Below are 21,740 nucleotides of genomic sequence, written 5' to 3' on the forward strand. Positions count from 1 at the left end.
CATCTGCAGTGAATTTCCCTCTAATAAAGCCCTCACTCTATATTCCAAAGCACACGATTCTAACACTGTTAACATTCTAATGTCTTGGGCGTGCATGGTAACATTAATTACAAGATGATTTGGTTGACTTCTGAATCTCTTTTATGTCTTCAAGTGAGTAAAACTCTAGGTTGTAGCTTTGATTTCATAAATAAAATGTACAGACCTGCCAAGCATTAAAGCCTTCCCGAAGCAACTTAGATCTGCTAAGTTACATTAAACCTTTATTGCCAACTACGCTGCATTCAGGATGAGTTAAGGGAAAAAAAAGGTCAACATCCCTGCAGTTCAACAGGCCGGCTTTATCTTTTCCTCATTTTTGAAGGCATCTAATTACTTTGAGATGGTCTGGTGGAATTGTAAATTAAAAAAAAAATATATGGTTTGATTATCTGAATGTTACATTGCTGTGCATGATAATAGATGTGGTGTTAATTTTTATCATATTGTATGTTATGTCTAATTTTTAAAAAGTGCACAGAATAAAAACATTGTTGTCACACACTCTGTGGAAGGCTGAAATCTGTAAAATCTTTATCTATCTATCATATGGCTAATAGAGAACTCTTTAATAGTCTGTACCCTTAAAATAGAATTCCAGGCAAACATTTGTTTTGGCTAAAGTGGGCAGAGCTAGAACCTCTTTCTGTTTTTTATTTATTTATTGCTGTCTCCAGTCCCATTGAGGAAAATTCACTAAAAGCCTAAAATCTAAATGATAGTGGCTACCAGGACAGGATGTGGGTGGGGTGGGGGGGGGCAGGGAATATTTTAAAAGGGTATACAAATGCAATTAAAACTTTGAAGTGATCACTGGATCAAGAAGTAAGGCTGGGTTCACACAATTGTGAATTGGATGCGGGTTTCCCTGCATCCAATTTGCATAGTAGGAGATTGTCACCGACTCTCAATGGAGCCGGTTCACACATCTCCAGAGCAGAATTGCACAAGAGTCCTGTGCGTCTTTTGGTCCATTTCAGGTCCAAATTCAGCCAAAAATTTGGGCTGAAATCGGACCTGAACTGGTGAATGGAGATGCACCGGACCCCTGCTGTGAGCCGCTCCGTGCTCTAGTGTAGTATGAACCCAGCCTAAAGGAAAATCTCCCCAGAGAAAAACACTGACTACAATAACAAGTAGACAGAGATTCTAAACATTACTCCACTATCAAAAATGATAAAAGAAAATGTTGGCAAGAGTTACATATTTATACCCTATAAGGCAGGTCAAGTCATGATGTTCATGCTTTTTAGCCAATATTGGGCAATTATCTCATGTCTATGGAGCAAGAACATGCCTATTTGCCATTTGGGGGGAGATATTGCATGGACAGAATAGAAAATCTGCTTAATTACCATTGCCTCATCTGAAATAAGCAGTATTGACAGAGTTTGCATTCACTGCCCTCTTACTTTCTCTGCTTTTCTCCAGTTACAGGAACACTCAAACACCTGTGTGTAGAGGCATCAGAGGGCAGTCAGAGGATACCCCACAGATGGCTTTCCTGCTATGTCAATGAGTTCCCCCAATAAGCTACCTTAAAATGGATCCTTTCTCCATCATTAGGAAAAATAAAAACAGATATATAATGGGTTTGAGTAATTTTTTGTTTATATATTTAAACTGACCATTTATATCTTTTTTTTATACTAATATTATATCTTTAAACAAACATTCACTACATGATGTAGCCTGGTAAGCATGTAAAAAGAAACCTAGAGCTCCACCTGTTGGCTACTGAAAGACTTTTTTATTTAATTTTTAGTCCTAAATATAAAAAAAATGGATATAAAAAATAAAATGTACATATTCCACTCAATATAACAGACTAACACAATTTAAGATTACATCCATACAAACTGATGTTTCAGTATTGGGTCATGACCTTAATTGTCTATTTGTTTCTTAGGGTTCATGCACACTGCAGTTAAAAAAAAGCTGCTTTTACAGGCATTTGAGCTTTTATTTCAGCTTGAAGAAACTTGTACTTTTTTGGGCTATTTTGCATCTTGTTATTGAGCTTCTTTGAGCTTTTTTGAGCATAAGCGTTTTTTTCCACAAGACCTCCCCTCAGCTAATTTTTTTATTTATTGTGTGTTTTTTTAAGCTTCTGTGAGCTTTTTCATGCTCTTTCTCACTTTTTTGCATGTTTTTGGACACTTAGGCATCTTTTCTGTCGGAAAGCTCCTCTCAAAAACGCGAGGGTTTTTTTCTGCCTGTAAGAGCATATGCCTGTAAACTCATGAAAAAGTTTCCAGGCAGAAAAAATAACAGCTTAAAAAAGATCAAAAGCCTGTAGGAGCAGCTTCTTTGAGCTGCAGTGTGCATGAGCCCTTATATTTCGTAGGGACTCCAGCACTAAAATATTCCAATTGTGGTTCCCAGCTTTGCACTAGCTGCAGCTATTATGATGTCATACAATAATGTAAACTCAGAAGAAGGAACAATAACCCGTACTAAAACCTGCTACAGGTAGGTCCAGCTACCTGTTTCAGATACAGAAAATGTACCTATGGAGTTTAGAGAACATACATGAAGTGGGTGGCTAATTCATCCTGATGGCACAATAATTATGTTAATGAAACATGGTTATAGAAGAAAAATATATGAAAATATTGTCTTGTACTGAAAAACATTGAAGACATTTTTTTTTTCGCCTTACATATTGGAGGAATAACCAAGCAAAACTATGCAACTAATAATCTGCTTTGTCTAACCTTCCCTAGCAAACTGCCAGCTGCAGTTACAATAAAGGTACTGCTTATAACAGCCAATCAAACATCAACATTTATTTTTATCTTGCACATGAGTAAAGATGAATGCAGCTAGTTTTACTGCGACACACCAGCTCAGCGTAGAAGTTAAAATAAGGTAAGTAAAATGCAAATTATACAATATGTCAGTTTCTGAATGGATAATGTCTTTAATGTGGAAAATTCCTTGTGGTTAGAAACCCACATATGAATTTGGTTTTCCTTGGCTACCATCCCATTCTCATTCAAACCTACACAACCACATGGGAGCTAAATTAGTATACTAGTTGATTACATTGAAATGACCAACTTTGACCAATTGGATCAATACAGATTGTGTGCTGTGAATTGGCAATCAATTAATACTGGCTAAGAATGGGCTTATTGGCTTAAGTAGGTGTCAGTTCACATCACTTACCACTGGATGGTCCAGAGGCTACCTCCTCAGGGATGAGCCATCCAGTGAAGTAATGTCATCTCAAAAAGGTCTAATCGTTACTTCCTATTATTGTCATGGAGGAGATGAATGCATGTGCACTACGTGTATATAAATATTCTACAAATACACAATTTCCTTTACTTTCTTATAACAATTGGGAAATATCATTCAGTAAGTTCACCAGTTTTTGAAAATCTTGTAAAGACCAAATACAATAAAAAAAAGACAAAAATAGAACTTTACAGAATACAGATTGGAGAAGGAAAGGAGGGAGTGTTTTTCATTTTCAGAAAATTAATCAGCAGGCAACTGTCAAAATATGAACTGACAATCTTTGTTGAAGATTCTTACTGTTTTGCCACGTACACACGGTCGGACTTTTCGTCTACAAAAGTCCAACGGACGCCGACGGACTAAAGCTGGCTGGTAATCCGATCGTGTGTGGGCTTCTCCGGACTTTCAGCAGACTTTTTCAGCCTCAAATCCGACGGACTTTAGATTTGAAACATGCTTCAAATCTTTACGTCGTAACTACGACGGACCCCGAAATCCGCTCGTCTGTGTGCTAGTCCGACGGACAAAAACCCATGCTAGGGCAGCTATTGGCTAGTGGCTATGAACTTCCTTATTTTAGTCCGGTGTACGTCATCACGTACGAATCCGTCGGACTTTTGTGTGGTCGTGTGTAGGCAAGTCCGTTCGTTAGAAAGTCTGCTGCAAGTCCGCCGAAAGTCCGCCGGAAGTCTGTCGGACAGGCTGTCGGACTTTTGTAGACGAAAAGTCCGACCGTGTGTACGCGGCATTACCCATATATATGAGATGAACATTGCCCTGTCCAGCTGATAGCAACAGGATCAAGAAAAAAATTGTATATTTATGGACACACCATGTTGTTGTAATATGTTGGACGATTTATGTAGGATATTATATGAATATATATATATGTACACATACAGTACAATATTGATGAGGCCAGAATTCAGTTGACAATGGTTGAGTTGTCCAAGCCAACTCAATTTTAACATATGAAAGGGACAGCTGATGACCCTTTGATATGTCGATCCTATGCAAGTCTACCTAGGTATGTGAGATATGGCCTGTTAATCCAATTGAACATTTCAAAGGGTACATTGTTTACATACTTAAGGATGATAAAGGACCATAGAAGAAGTATTTATTGATGGTAATTACAAGTAGAGTCTTTTCACTTTGATTACCAATAAGATCAAAGAGTATTTTTGGACTGACCTAGCAGAAACCCCCTGTCGGGGCTGGGCTCAGCTCTTCCTTCTCTGAGCTGGCCACTCAGCTGTCGGCTAATTGCCAGCTCCTATCTCTCCACAGGTACCCAGCTGTTGATGATATCCTGCTCGTCAGTCCTGCCTACTGCCCAGAGGATCTCTGCCTTCGCCTTAGTCAACATCACAGAGAGGCTCGCCTGCATTCCTGTTAAAAGACTTGCTTGGCTGACATCCCTTCTGGCTCCAGATCCTGTTTGCTGTTTTACTACGCTCATCTCTGGCTCCCTGATGTTTGGCTTGTCTGACTATCCGTTCCTGAACTCTGGCTATGTTTTGACTACGTTTGTTCTATTTACTTTTTTTATTAAACGAGTGTGATTTAACTGTACTTCTGTCTCGGTCTGATTTCATGGTTTCTGACACCCCCCAGTGTCAGACTAGTATTTCAAGGGGGAAGATTCAAGCTGGCAGTCAGTCTTTTCATTCTCCATGAAGGTGACAAAAGGAACTGGGTTCTCTGAAGGTGCCTGTCACCTATTTTATAGTTACTCTGTTGGATTTTGTCATCTGTTGCAAGTATCTTATGGACTTTGTTCTGTCTGAAGTTTCAATAAATGCATCTTTCTGGAAGAATTGGGTTGTTGTGGGAAACTACTCACATTATAATAATAACTAAATAATTATCATCAGCCCACTACACTACTACATCACTACAACTGTAACTTCTGTAGACACTCCTTGGCTGACTGATCTTAGAGATTAAAATAGAACATTTTAAAAAGTCCATTCCTAATGATCTAAGATAAGGGCACCACCAGTGGTATCTGGTCAGTACACATGCATGTGCATCCAGCCAAAACAATTGTGCATGTTTATAGAAACATCTTTGTATATTGTGGAACCATGCTCCAAGTTGGTTCCTGGACAATCTACCACATATTAACCCAGGTGCTGGTTCGGCTCACCACTGGAGTACTGTACAATAATTTTCTAAGGATAATCTCAGATAAAAGAGAACATCTCCACTTCTCCTGCCATGTTGTGGACACTGTCTATTTGATGGAATAAGGAAGTTTGCTCTTTTTCCAATGTGTAGTTATCCTTGAAATATTGTTGTATAGAAACATCTTTGCTTAGAATGATCTTTCAAAGGTTGACCCGGCTTGCTGTAGCTAATATAAGGCCTAGAAATGGAATGGCTAACAAAAACATACTTTACATTTCATTAAATATATCTACCAAGTACTCTTGTTAATAATTCTACCGCTTAATTTCAATGTCTGGACAAAACCAAATATATGAAATATTGCTTTAAGTTATTAAATCCTATTGCAGTGTGAGTATTTATATACGATTTCTATTACTATTAGTTTTGTAATAATATTAGTAATGGGCCGAATGAAGATACAGGGAGTAATTGTAATTTGCAATTTACTAAACAAGTGCAACCTTAGAAGTAATTATGCTAAAGAGGTTCAGGATGGCAAAAACATGCATAAACGACAGAATAATACCAAAAAAATGATGAGCGCTGCTCAAAGATTTGCACACACTTGCTTCAATCAGGGTGACAAGTGTCTGTATAGCTCTGTCTCTATAAAACTCTGTTACAAAAGAGAGTCATTCACTACTTCATCAAAACAGTTCAGAACACAAACAAATACTTATAATTTTGTTAATGAACACCACCCGCTTAGTAAAGTCCAGGGTGGCTGTGGTAACACAGGAAAACAGCTGGAGGGATTTCAGGCCCAAGAACACAGGGCCACCCTACTGAAATTAGACTGTTCTGGTAGCAATTGGAGAGAGCCTCCACACTGTAGCTGGGTCATTTGGAGAAGCTGCATACTATTAGGCACTAGATTACCACACACTGGTTCTGCCAGCGAAGTGTCCTCCATCCGGCTGCAAATCACTTGCCCAGCTTCCTGTACCTTATCAGGTGTGGCCCCTTTGAGCTGCTACAAGAGAGAAGCAAAAAAACGAATCTTCCCTGGGCATGTCCAGGAACCCAGAGAATATGGGAGAGGGAGTTAAATGGGCCAGTGCCTGCACCTAAACACAGTGAGTAGATAGGGAGTACAGTTTCTCTTCCTGATTTTTCATTCTGGGATTCCCATGTTGTATATCTAACTGGGAAGTGTATTTGTTGGTGAAGATACCTACATCTCTTGTTTTTGTTTGTACGCTAATGCAAGCCTTTTTATCTGAAAATTGATCAAAATTTGAGTTATTGATTGGATTTGGTTTTATTGTCTTTGAGGGCGGTGCCTGTCATTTTCCCCAACGGGCCACCCAGGGCCATACACCTGAGAAAACAGCATTTTCTTTTTGTGTCATATGCAAAATATAAGAAAGGCCAAAGTGGTCCTGAGGAAGAGGTATGCCCGCAAAACGCATCAATCTCACCTGTTACACATCTGGGACAGCTTCAATTTCTTGTAAGGTTCTCTAGATAACTGTGATTAAATACACGCATGTGATATGTGACTAACAGTTTTTTACAAATAATGTCTCTACGTTATTGTTTTCCTTGATACTAGAATAAAATTAGATTTTTTTTTAAATATATATGTTATTAATTTTGGGGTATATACAAAGTCCCACTCTATATATATTTTCTATATTGAATTTTGCTTACTTAAGCAAACAGTTAGCATTCTCACAGATAATTTCTGCTTATCAAACACTATTCACCCAACTTTGCTTGGTTAATTAATAATACCTTTCTCCTCTAACCTTTTAATAAATTGAACAACATAATTATAGGTTAACAATGTTTTTTTTTTTTTTTTAACTGATCCTAGAGTGTGTATATCTGAATGTATGTATATTCATGGTCATATTATATTGTACAGTATATATACATACATAAATATAAATAATGATTATATATATATATATATATATATATATATATATCTATATCTATATCTATATCTATATCTATATCTATATCTATATCTATATATAAATAATTTATATATAGATATATATATATATATATATATATATATGTTATATATGTTACATATTATATTATATTGTACAGTATATATATATATATATATATATATATATATATATATATATATATATATATATATATATATATATATATATATATACAGTATATATCATATTTTAGTACATGCTTGGGGTGCAACTGCCTATAAAGGCTATATAAATCACCATAAATAGCTTTTCAATTAATGTTTTGTTTTTATATATATAAACTGTGTTTACTCTTTTTACATCATAATGACAACAGAAACTACCCAAATGACCCTGATCAAAAGTTTACATACCCAAGTCCTTAATACCGTGTACTGCCCCTTTTAACATAAATGACAGCTTGAAGTCTTTTGTGGTATTTGTGGATGAGGCGCTTTATCTTCTCAGATAGTAAAGCTGCCCATTCCTGATTCCTCTCTGCCCAAGCCTCCAGTTCTTGTAAATTCTTGGGCTGTCTTGCATGAACTGCACGTTTGAGATCTCCCCAGAGTGGCTCAATGATAGTGAGGTCGGGAGACTGAGATGGCCACTCCAGAACCTTTATTTTATTCTGCTGTAGCCAATGACAAGTTGACTTGGCCTTGTGTTTTGGATCATTGTCATGTTGGAATGTCCAAGTACGTCCAATGCGCAGCTTCCTGGCTGATGAATGCAAATGTTCCTCCGGTATTTTTTGATAACATACTGCATTCACCTTGCCATCAATTTTGACCAAATTTACTGTGCCTTTGTAGCTCACACATCCCCAAAACATCAGTGATCCACCTCCGTTTTTCACAGTAGGAATGGTGTACCTTTCATCATAGGCCTTGTTGACTCCTCTCCAAATGTAGCGTTTATTGTTGTGGCCAAAATGCTCATTTTGGTCTCATCACTCCAAATTACTTTGTGCCAGAAGTCTTGAGGCTTGTCTCTGTGCTGTTTGGTGTATTGTAAGCAGGATACTTTGTGGCATTTGCGTAGTAATTGCTTTCTTTTGGCGACTTGACCATGCAGCCCATCTTTCTTCAAGTGCCTCCTTATTGTGCATCTTGAAACAGCCACACCACATGTTTTCAGAGAGTCCTGTATTTCTTTTTTTTTCTACAAAAAGGTCTTTATTGAGAGAGAATAAAGTTGCAAGTAGAAAACATTGAATAGGTCTTAAAAAGAGCATCCATGACATTGTTATACAAAAGCAATTACAGAGAGTATTGTTACAATCTGGGTCATGGAAAGTGAAAGTGTAGGGTATGGTAAGCCCAAGTGGATCAAAAAGAGAGTAATCATTATACAAGGAAAGAAACAATCTATGTTTAACCTGTGGTGAGACAGCTTAATTGTGACAAGTACCATCATCCATGTGAGGCGATGTCAGCTTGTCTAATCATGGTGTAGGGAGGAATATTATACTTGTGAATAAGATAAGGTGTCTCTGGTGGCATATTCAAGCATATTCTATTGGTTGTTTCAGTAAGATGGTATCAAATAGTATGGGGGTATGGGTAGGTGGGTAGGGAGAGCTAGGGGATGTGAAGGTATTAGGAGGGTAAAGAGGGGGAAGGATGGCATGTAGAGGGGAATAGATGGGAGGGGGGAAAGGAAGAAGAGAATGAGAGGGGGGGGCGCTCCTGCACTCAGGCCTCCTAGTGGCAATCAGAGAGATCGGATAAATTTGCTGCTAGTTGGGGGGGGGATTTCAGAACGGGAAGAAAGACTTGTAGTAGTCGGTAGTTTTGAATTGTGTCCAGCATGCCCATACAGTGGTGAAATTCTGAATGCGGTCTTGTGAGGTATAAATCAATTCTTCCACCTCCTCTATCTTTGCAATCCTAGTCAACCATTCCCTAATAATAGAGGAGTTGGTTGAACGCCAGTATACAGGAATGCATAATCTGGCCGCATTGACCATGTGCATGGTCAGTGATTATGGTAGGTTCGTTTAGGCAGGGTTGTATGATGGAAGAGATACTGGGCCGGACTATAGTCTAATGTGTAGGTAGTGACTCGTGTTATTATGGAGTGTACCTCTTTCCAGAATGGTTGGAGCATTAGGCACTTCCACCATATGTGAACCATGTTTCCTTCTTCCCTGTTGCACCTCCAGCATGTGCTTGGAATGGAGGGCGAGAATTTGTGTAGGCGCTCTGGCGTTCTGTACCATTTTGTGACTATTTTGTAGCCATTTTCTTGTATTGCTACATTTAGTGATCCCTTGTGGGTATGTGTGTGAATGGTCTCCCATTCATCATCAGTAAAAGTTATTTGTAGGTCCTTACCCCAAGATAGTCGTGATGTTTCTGTCTGTGAGAGTTGGGGATTGTCTTGGAGGAGAGAATAAATCAGGGATATTAGGTGTCGTTGTGGTGTAGTCTGGGAGTAGAGAGTTTCAAATGGTGTAAGTGGTCTTGTCCATACAGTATGTCGGTTAAGTTTTTGGAGGTGAAAAAGTGCCTCAACTGTCTGTAAGACCAAAAGGGAAATCCCTTTGGGCGGGATATGGACATCAGGTTTTCATACGAATGTAACCGACTTTCATGGAAGAAGTGACGTGTTTGGATATCATCATATGGCCATTCTTGTATTAAGAATGTATTCGACTCTCCCGGTGGGAAGTCTGGGTTTTCTCTGAGAGAGGTCAGTGGTCCTGGTTGTGAGGATATGTGGTATGAATTTATTGCTGTGGTAAAAGCTAGCAAAGAGGGGTAGATAAGAGGATGTGTCTTAGCGGAATAGGGCCAATGTTTTGCTGAAATCCAAGGAAGGATATGTAATGGTGTATGCATAAAGGAGTTTTCCAGTGCGATCCAGGTCTTTCCTAGTTTATGGGTTTTCCAGTCTACCACTCTAGTTAGGTGGCATGCCAGATAATATTTACGGAGGTCTGGTAAAGCGATCCCCCCCTTTGTCTTGGCACATGTCAGCCGTGTATATTTAATGCGTGGGGAATTATTTTTCCAGATGAAAGTTGTACAGGCTTTTTTATATGACAGGAAGAAAGAGGGGGGTAGATGGATTGGATTAGTCTACATAAGATAAAGAAGGTGGGGAAGGATTATCATTTTTCTCAATGCCGATCGCCCAAACCATGAGACATTGAGAGTGGCCCAGTTTTTTAGATCTGTCTGGATTTTTGCCAAGGTACATAGGAAGTTATGGTCATAGAGATCTGTTAGACATCTGGTGATTCAAATGCCAAGATAGGTAATGGCATCTCCCTTCCACTGAAAAGGGAAAGAGGATTGGTAGTGGGTAAAGTCTTGTGGGGAGAGGGAGATTTTCAAAGCATGGGATTTAAGCTAATTGATTTTGAGGTTCGATAACACTTCAAAGTGTTTGATGTCCTTCGGAAGGTTAGGTAGAGACGTTCGAGGTGACTGCAGTGGTAATAGAATATCATCCGCGAATGCGGCTACCTTGAATTCCCTGTTATTGATTGAAATTCCCTGAATAGCTAGTAAATAAATATTTAAATAGTCTATTTAAAAGGGGTTCAAGGGTCAGGACAAAGATCAGGGGGGACAGTGGGCACCCTTGCGAGTTCCATTGCTGATTGCGAAGGCGTTCGCCAGGAGGCCATTTGCCTTAACCCTTGCTAACCCTGCTTGGGTTAGTGTATAGGGCAGTGATGTGTGCAAACATGCGGGGTAGTAGGCCAATGCCCTTTAGGAGTTCCCGCATGTAGTCCCAGGCCACCCTGTCAAACGCCTTCTCAGCGTCAAGTGATAGCAGGAATCCCTTAGTGTCTGATGAGGTGAGCGGTGATGAGGTAAGTGATGAATATTCAGGGTACGTATGGTAATGTCCCTAGCCTCCCTGCCCGGGATAAAGCCCACTCGATCAGGCAAGATAAGGCCAGGGATGAGGGGCAATAGTCTGTTTGCAATGATCTTTGCATATAATTTGATATCCACATTAAGTAGTGAGATGGGTCTATAGTTAGATGCCTGAGAGGAATCCTTGTCTGCTTTCGGTATCACTGCTACATGGGCTTCTAGCATGTTGCCTATTGGGGTGAGTGGATTTGATAGGGAATTAAATGCTGACAGCATTTTAGGCGACAGTGTCTATAAAAAGGTTTTATAGTAGATTAATGGTAGTCCATCTGGACCTGGACTTTTACCCACTTTCATTTGCTTAATGGCAAGATTCAGCTCTTCAGTGGTCAGTGGGTATTCTAAGGTTTCATCTTGTTGTGAAGTGATCGGCTTGGGGCAATATTGGGCTACTCTCGTATTTGGGATGGCTGATCGGGTGCATTAGGTAGCTCTGTAGTGTTTTGTGGCAGATTATGAAGTTTAGAATAGAAGTTTTCGGGGTGTGTGGCTATGTTCTCATTTTTAGAAAGAAGTGTGCCTTGGTCATTGCAGAGATGGTGAATTATAGATGATGTTTTGGCTGCCTGTATTGTGCGAGCAAGTAATCTCCCACTTTTGTTACCGTGTTCATAGAACACTTTCTGTCTGAGAATGTATCGTCACCTAGTGCGTTTCCCTAGTTCGTCCAAAAAGGAGGATCGAGCATGTAAGAGGTCCTGTAACGTAGATTGGGAAGTGGAGTGTTTATGGGTTGATTCAAGTCTGTTGATAGTTATGATAAGAGATGTAATCTGTTCCTGATGTCTTTTTGCGCTTGTGGCTAAAGCTATAAGTTTCCCCCGTATAACACACTTGTGTGCTTCCCAAAGTGTGATAGGTGTGATAACTGGGGTAGAGTTCTCCTGGAAGTATAGTTGAATTTGGGAGTTTATTTGTTTTAGTGTTTCAGGATCTTTTAGGAGGGATGGATTCAACCTCCATGTTTTAGTAATTTTTTGTGATTCTGGGAATGTGAGAGTTATCGTGATAGGGTGATGGTCGGACAAAAACATTGGTTCTATTGTGGCTTGTGAGAGAAATGATAGGTCTGTCTGGCATAAAAATATGTAGTCAATTCTTGAGTACTTCTGGTGTGGGGGGGGAAAGAATGTATAATCTCTGTCTGTCGGGAACATGGTGTGCCAGGTGTCATGGAGAGTCAGATCTTGTAGTTGGAGTGCACGGTACGGGAGTGTAGAAGTACCTGTAGAGGAATCAAGGGTCGGGTTTAGTGGGACATTAAAGTCTCCACCTAGTATCACTATGCCCTCTTGAAAGGTGGATAATAGATCACAAATTTTCCAGAAAAAGGTTACTAGACGCTTATGTACCTTTAATAAAAATATATCTACCTTCGTGATCGGTCATTGAATCAGACAGTTGAAAATCAGCGTTTTTGGAAATGAGTATGGAGACTCTTTTTGTTTTAAAGGTTGGTTTTGTGGAGTGCAGGGCTTGCTTATATATATGGTTTGTTAATTTGGGAATAGCTTGTGTTCGAAAGTGTGTTTCCTGTAACAATAGGAAGTGGGCTTTGTGTTTCGTTAGCGCTGAAAGAACTTGAGATCTCTTTTCTGGGAGATTTAGGCCTCTCACGTTGAGTGACAGACATTTGAGCGAGAGTTGTCGATTAGTAGTTGCTTCTTTCTGCATGGTGCGTAGTTGTAAAATTTATGGATAGCTTTGTGCATATGTAGCTAATTCCGCTCTGAAGCCTCTATATGGCTTAGGAGTTAACTAGATGTGTATGTGGAGAGGAGGAGAGAGGAGCGGCACCTACCAGCGAGAGGGGGTAAAGGTAAAGAGGGTGAGAGAGGGGTAGAGGGGGAAAGGGGATAAGTGCGGGATTGAGCAGGGGTAGTTTTGTATGTGAGAAAAGAGTACCCCAGTTAGCCAACTGGGTTACTAATGTAAGCTGTTACCGGAAGTGGTCGTAGGCGTGCCTATCCACCTAGTGGGGGGTTCCGGATTGATAGCTCTAGTCCGTGTGGACAGCTGTGTGTGGTTGGTAAACTTGAAAGGGAGTAAGTGCTGTAGCACTGAAGAGGACAAGGAGAGATATGCATCTGCAACATGGGGTGTTAAGAGGTGTGTAAGAGCGTATGCTTCGAGAGTTATAAGTGCATAACGTGAGGGGTCATGTTAGGACTCTCATGGTAGTATGTGGTGGTCATCTCGGTGAACCAAAAAACCTTTGGGAAACTGGTAACATTGAATACAGAAAAATACCTTTCAGTAAGATAAGGAAATACTTAACCTAGAGGGTAACAGGTAACATTAAGAGTAAACTTAAGTAAGAGTCTGTTTTAACTATGTAGTGTTGACGCTTTTAAGAACATTATAGCTGTTAGAACACTTATACCTTGCCCCTTTCTATAACAATAACTTGCCCTTTTTTTTTATAAAAGTTGTCCAGCTAATGTATGAGTCCAGAAAGCCACCCAGGGCCCAGGGCATTTGTGATGTTATGGTGGAATATAGGTTAATGTTTGAAGGTTTTTCACCTTTATTGGTATATAAAGCTCCATATTCCACTACATCTTTGTGAATGAGAGCTACATTGTGGAGTATTTGTTGCAGATTTAGAGAATCATACGATATTTGTGAGATGCCTTTAAAAAGGTGTGGATGCCCAAGGATCTGAGTGACTGGAGTGAAAGGGGGTCCTCAGCTCTCCCATTTTCCCCGAACAAAAGGGGGGAAACGTGAGATTAAAGTAGGGTGGCCTCTTATGATGGTCTAAGTGTGTATGCATCTAGCTATCACACATTTAGATCCTGACCCATCCGAACTCGCATAGCTTACCTGCTAAGCACAAATAACTACCAAAGCATTGTAGGGGAAGCAAGAAAGTTGGTATTGATATGCTGGGAGGATGTGCAAACATATTTGGGAAAGGCTTCTCTGTCGGCATATGGGCAAGTGAGTGATAGCAGTACCTTGGTAAAAGATGGGTAAGCTACGAGTCCATGAGTCCAGGAGAAAGTCCTCTGCCATCAGGTGTCAAGTAGGGCGTGGAGAGTCTTTGGGGTTCCAAATTTGAAGACTCATATTCTTGAATGTGGAGTATCCAGGGGAAATGTCCTGTGGAATGCGGGGTCTGAGAGAGTCCATCACTTCAAGAAAAACTGAAAGAAGAACAAAAACTGGAAGGGAAACAAAAGTCAGTGTCATCTGCGTACATACAAGGTGGGACGCTCCAGAATTGTGTTACGCCACCGGGAGGTTTCAGCGAGGGGTGTCTGCTGGTCTCGGGCTGTGCGCAGGTAGGTCTCAGTGAGAAGGGCATTCTCCAGGTGATGTGGGATCCAGCCTGCGGCGTCTGGAATGTTGTCGTTGGGCTTTGGGGGAGGAGTTGTTGGAGACTGGCTTCCATGGTTCCATGGGGAAATAGAAGGAGTACCACTCAGGGAGGTCCACCAGAGGTATGTCTAGTTGTTCGCAAAAAGTGGGCAAGTCCTCCGGAGTTCGGAGAAATGCTGTGCGGCCTCTGGTAGATGCTGAGAGACAAAATGGAAATTTCCATCTATACTGGCTGTTGCAAGTGCGAAGCACTTCCAGTAGGGGGTCTAAGGTGCGTCTATTCTGCAGTGTAATTTGTGACAAGTCCTGGAACAGTTTCACCTCTGCCCCATTAAACAGTATGCGGCCTCTGTCTCTTGCCTTCCTAAGAATTTCCTCTTTGAGGGGAAAGCTGACAATGCAACAAATGATGTCGTTGGGTGGTTCAGAGTCTCGGGGAGGGGGCCTTAATGCATGGTGCAAGTGTTCCACCACTATAGGGGAATCTGCCGGGCCATCAAGCAGATAGTTAAGGATGGCGCACACTGTGCGTGGTAGTGCGGCCTAATCGATCCCCTCCAGGACCCCCCTCACCCTTACATTGTGTCTGCGGCCCCTGTTGTCTAAATCCTCCACTTGCCTGAGGAGTTCAAACATATGTGACAAGTGGAGGTCATATGTCTTTTGTACTTGCCTAATTGCTGTGGCTTGTATCCGGGCGTTTTCCTCTACATCATTGATTCGATGGTTCATCGAGTCAATGTCCGCCTTCAGATCCGAGATCGCCATCATCATTGCGTGCTTGATGTCCAGGGCGACCTTTTGGAGGTCTCTTTGGAGGTCGAGGAGGCTCGGGTGCGGAGCGCTGGGGCCGTCGCTGTCCATTAGTGAGTCTGCGGTGCTCCTAATCAAGTCCGGGATGAGGCCTGTGAGGCCTGTGATGCCTCGAGTTGTGCTGATTGGCGGGTCCAGAATAGCTCCGGGATATTGCCACTGAGCTGTGTCACGGGCTCTTTTTGTGTGCGGGGTGTAGAGTTGCTCCTATTAGGCTTTCCCATCGTGGGTATGTGCCTCTGAAACCCAATGACGGCGTTTTTCATCCTCAGTGTGCGGAAGCTGCTGTCTGTTCAAGCAGCCATCTCGAGTCCCGTCCAGGCCACGCCCTCGTGTCCTGTATTTCACCTGAAGTTATTTGTGGGTTTTTCTTTGCTTCCCAAACTATTTTCTTGGCAGTTGTGGCTTACATTTTAGTTGGTCTACCTGACCGTGGTTTGGTTTTACCAGAACCCCTCATTTTCCACTTCATGATTAGAGTTTGAACACTGCTTATTGGCAGTCTCAATTACTTGGATATCTTTTATATACCTTTCCTGTTTTATACAGTTCAACTACCTTTTCCCACAGATCCTTTTGACAATTTTTTTGCTTTCCTCATGACTCAGAATCCAGAATTGTCAGAGCAGCACTAGATGAAAGATGCAAGGGTCTGTCAGGAGTCCTGAAACTCATTGACCTTTTATACACACACTAATTACAAGCAAATAGATCACAGGTGAGGATGGTTACCTTTAATAGCCATTCAATAGCCATTTGTGTCAACTTGTGTGCATGATATCAGGCCAAAATTACCAGGGTATGTAAATTTTTGATCAGGGTCATTTGGGTAGTTTCTGTTGTCATTCTGATTTAAAAAGAGTAAACACAGTTTATTGATAATAAATGGCTTCAGTCAAACACTAACCATGAGTGAAAGAAACGTTTTTGTGTTATCATTCATATTCTCTGAAAAATGGGCAATAAATCATAAATTCTGCCAGGTTATGTAAACTTATGAGCACAACTGTGTGTAGTAAATACATTTGTCAAAGTTCACCAGCACTGTAGATTTGCAGTTTTTGGGTCTTGGCTATATTTTGTACATATAACCACACTACATATATTCTCTCTGTGCTTGAATGGGTTTCTTCCAGGTATTCCATGCCTCAATTCAATCAATAAATTGGTATGTCCATTTGCTTTCATCCAAATTCTTCCTCTAAGAATTTGTACATGTGAATCTATCTATCTATCTATCTATCTATCTATCTATCTATCTATCTATCTATCTATCTATCTATCTATCTATCTATCTATTCAGCCCAAACACATTGGAAATAGCATAACTTTGAGATAAAGTTGCTAATGGTTTAATCCTGACAGCATAAGTGTAAATCCTAAATGAGCGTGCACTATTAAAATTGAAAACCCATTCGTTTTTACATTTTTACTGCATTATTGATGCAATCCCAAGAAGAAAAAAAAAACTAGCAGGTAACCATATTAATTAAAGACAGAAGGTCTTATCGTACATTTTTGCATTTTGTCAGAATTACTAATTACGCTTAAAAGGTTAAGAAAGACATTGGAGGACGGTAATAGTTCTATTTTATTAACTGAGCTGTGTACAGAAAGACAAGTTCAGCTCCAGGGGTTAAGTCGTTTTTAGAATGATGTGCCTGATATGATTGCAATGCAGGTTCCTTCCAGAAAGAGCATATTTCCATTAAAATCCAAGCTTTTGCTATAAGTGACAGGTAGGAAGTAATAATATGAGGAATGTGACTGAATACAAGTGGTAAGCTACAAGTCATGAAAGTCAAATATATAATTAGAAGTGCTACAGAAATACCACCCTTTTCTGTGTCGATAATATCTGTGTGTTGACCTGTCCACTAAACAAAACAAGTGGTACAGATACAGACTTTTATTAGATTTAGACATTTTTGTCTGGGTTTCTACAGTAGTCATATATCAAACCAGGTACAGGTAGCAACAATTACATTTTGTAGGCATTACCAAACTGGAAGTGCTTCATTTCAGGTATAGGGTCAGACTATATGACCATTGCCCTGGTAGCATGTATGAGGCATGAAAAACATGGATAGAAAATAGGGTTACGTGAATTGTTTCAGGTGAACTGGGGACTATATTACAATATCAGTTCATCTCTAGTGGAAATGACTGACTTAAAACTGGATGACTCATTGCATCTAGAGATTGTGATTTCCAAAATAATATAATTATATTAACACAAAAAATTCAAAAGAGGACAGTACATTGGTAAAGGAGCATTTAGAGGAAATAAAAGCTTAAAAATATGGTTGAAGGGTTTAACTACTTAAAAACTGGGCACTTTTATCCCCTTCCTGCCCAGACCAATTTTCAGCTTTCAGCACTGTCACACTTTGAATGACAATTGCGTGGTCATGCTACACTTTACCCATACTCAATTTTTATCATATTGTTCACACAAATAGAGCTCTCTGTTGGTGGTATTTAATCACCACTGAGTTTTTTTCTTTTTTGCAAAATAAACGGAAAAAGACCTAAAACAACAAGGTCCTATCACACATTTTCCGTCGGAAAATCCGACCGTGTGTACCGGGCATCATGCACTGTCCTCTTGGCTATTTATTACTCCCGGGAACACCAGATCCTCTTCTGGAAGTGAGAGGCTTTGGTTATATATAAGTCATTTATTAGCTAATAGAGGTCAAAGGGGATTATAGCGGTGCCAACAAATACAATTAAGTAAAAGTACTAAAATTTACAAAATACTTGATTTACATATATTGACAAATAACACAAACAATGGGTATATAAGCCTACAGAGATAGAGCTAATACAGTACATAAATAGATGAGAAAGGGGGACAGACTAGGCCTGGTGTCAGCGGCCAATGATACAGGTACTCAATTCCTACATGTTTCGCCAAAACATTGGCTTCCTCAGGGAAATGATATGAGCCTGTGCCAAAATTGAAAGTTTCTAAATAAAAACAAATGAAACACTTGTGAGATACATAATGCAAAATGTACAGATTAAATCTGAAATAATTAAATGAAATAAAAATAAATATAAATAAAACCTATTATGTACTGTATTAGATCTATCTCTTGGCTTATATACCCCTTGTTTGTGTTTTTTGTGTTATTTGTCAATATATGTAAATAAAGCATTTTGTAAATTTTAGTACTTTTGCTTAATTGTATTTGTTGGCACCGCCATAATCCCCTTTGACCTCTATCTATTAATTTTAATACTTGGGATGAGGTGCCATGTCTTTTGAGGTTTTTCCAGCCATACCATACTTTCCTTTATTAGCTGTTCTAAATGGGAGCGTGAGCTTTGCTTCTATGGTGGATTATTGTGACCTGATGTAATGTAGAGGCTTTGTTTAATTGTCATTTCCTGTTTTTTGAACCAACCATGTAGTTCTGCTGTTTACGTAAAACGAGGCTTGTTTTCAATTGAGCAAGCCCACGTGTGAAAACGAGGCTTGGCTGGATGTGCTTTGTATTTATTGCGGTGACAGGAAGTGTTTCCTATGCCCCGGAAGAAACACTAACCTACTGCACTGCAATTTTTTATCTGTTCTAGCTTTTATGCTTGCTGCAGCTGTTTTTTATCATATGCACTTTTAATGTCCTTCTGTTTGATGTGCATTTAAATAAATAGGTTTTATACTATCAGAGGCCCCTTGTTTATTTATAATTTCTTGGGTACTGCTGGGCTGCCATGATGGTTCAATCCTAGTGCGGGAGGAACGGCTGGAGAGACGTGAACTGCCTGCATTATACCCTTTTGGATGCCATATCAGCAGATATATCCTAAACGAGTTTGACCTTCCATAAATAGAGGGTCCACCATGTGGGTAAAAGTACATCTTGACTAAACCTTGGTGACGTCACTTGGTGAAGGATATCACTAAATACCACTTGTTATTAATCGCATCACTCATTGCTGATTGGATTATTTAGATCATCTATTGGACTATGTTCACTTTATAATACACAATTAGCGCAGCTTTTCCCTTTTCCAATTATTTTGTTGTGTTATATCTCACATTTCACTGTTGCTGCTTTCATTTATTTCATTCAATTAATTTTTTTTACTACACAAGCACAGTATTGTTTTTTAAATCCTGATTTACTGACAGCCTATATAACTTCCTGAGGCCCAAATGTCAGGACGGTACAGACATCCTCCAAATGACCCCTTTTTGGAAATTAGACAGTCCAAAGTATTTAGTAAAGGGCATGGTGAGTTTTTTGAAATTGTAATTTTTTTGTCATAATTTTTGGGAAACTTAACAAATGAAAAAAAAAATATATATATATATATTTTTTTTTACATACTGTCACCAGTGCAGTACAGTCTCATCATATAACTGGTGTGGTGGCGACACTGACTGGTGACATTACAAAATAAAGTAAACATTTATTTTCAAAAAAAAAATTTTTTTATTAGATTTTTCTTTTTTACAATTTTTCTTTTAACACACAGTGACCAGAGTGATATTATGTTACCATAGTAACATTGTACTACTCTGGGGAAGTGATCAGGATTTTTTTTTTATACACAATATGGTTGCCTATAGCAGTGAATTTCATTGCCATAAGCAAGAATTTTACTGAATGAAATGGATTCATTTGGCTTGTTTTGATGTGATTAGCTGTGATTGGCCACAGCTATTCACATGGTACAGATGGGCTATGATTGGGCCTGTCTGTACCATGTGATCACTGTGACCAATCACAGCTAACAACACAATTGTAACAATGATTGGCATGAAAGGAAGCCATTCATTGTTTACAACTGTCGTGTGATCTGCTGTGATTGGTACAGGCCGGTACACTGATCAGTCACCGGTTGTGTCAGGTTAAATTAGAGGTGACAAATCGCGCCCACAGCACGGCCGCACGGCCATGCACTAGGCTTGTTCCGGAAGGACGTCATATGATGTCCACCCAGCACAACGAAAGTCCCAGCAGTCAAATTGCTATAGGCTGGGTGGGAACTGGTTAAGATCTGGCTTATATGAGCATGAAATGTAAAATTGAAGCACAGTTTTTGGCAGAGGAGGGATAGAGTTAAAACTGAACTGGAAGCACACAGATAAATCTGCAGTTTAAATACTTATATAAGAAGCCATTTTTAGTTCTCTGCAGACAGTTTTGTGATCCAACACATCTGTCAAACAAGAAAAGTTTGGTCTAAAATGAACCCCTAGCCTATTAAGTAGACTATAAAAAAAGCAGCAGCACACTGTTGAGCTAATCTCATTAGCTTATTCTGCTGTCTCCTCCTATGAGTATGTTCACTGTCAGCATATGTACACTACAGTAGAGCATGATTGGTTTCTACTGCTACCCCTCCCTCTTTCAACCTCAATGCTGCTGTGCAGTGGAGCAGAAAGGGGGAGTATCAAGACTAATTCCTAAAGTAGTTGCATACAAGAATGAATTGAGTGTATGCATAATCAAACTGCCTTGTGTTACTTTATATCTGCATGAGGTTCAGTTTTAAAGTATCTTAAAAATGTACTACATTTTTGTTGAAAAAAAAAAACAATTTCCTCTGGATGATCAATGTATATTGCATGGATCTAACACACTTTGTAGCAGATTCCTACCTTGAGGTTCTGGTGATATAGCTGTTTGTTTCACTATGTCCTTTGCAGATTCTAAATGGGAAAACCTGGTTCATTGTAATTAGCTGGTCCACTTTCAGTGTTCTAATGAGAAAAACTGCATGGTCTACACCCCTTTAGAAGTATGTAACTCTTGGGGGGTATCTCACCAAAACTGAGATTCCTATTGCATGGGGTGCCTAAAATTTGACTTGCATCTTAGTGCAGTTTTCTGTAAAAATCAATGAGCCAATCAAAAAAGCAGGAAATAACATTTTACCACTGGTGTACAGAACATCTCCCAGTTGCCATATTGCATTCAATTTTATAGAAAAAGACAGCTCTGCAGATTGAAAAGGAAAGGTAATTTTTAATAAAAATAAATTAACATATGGCTTGTATAGCAATGGTAAAAGTTATGTTATTCTATTTTTTTTGCTACATTTAATTTTTTTTCCACAAAAGTGAAGTTACCCTTTAAGTAGCTATTTTGAGCAGCCCTACAGTGTTTGCTAAAGGTATGTAATCTCTTGCTCTTGGTTAGCAGCTGGGACATTCTTAGGTACTCTGGTAAAGTAACGCTGTATTTGAATGCAATGTTTCCTAGATGACTCCTGTGGTACTCACAGAATTCTCAATGGAAAAGCCAGTGTTTGAAATGACACCTTATGATCCATGGTGTCA

Source organism: Aquarana catesbeiana, linkage group LG07, assembly GCF_042186555.1.
Source record: "Aquarana catesbeiana isolate 2022-GZ linkage group LG07, ASM4218655v1, whole genome shotgun sequence".
Taxonomy (NCBI): domain Eukaryota; kingdom Metazoa; phylum Chordata; class Amphibia; order Anura; family Ranidae; genus Aquarana; species Aquarana catesbeiana.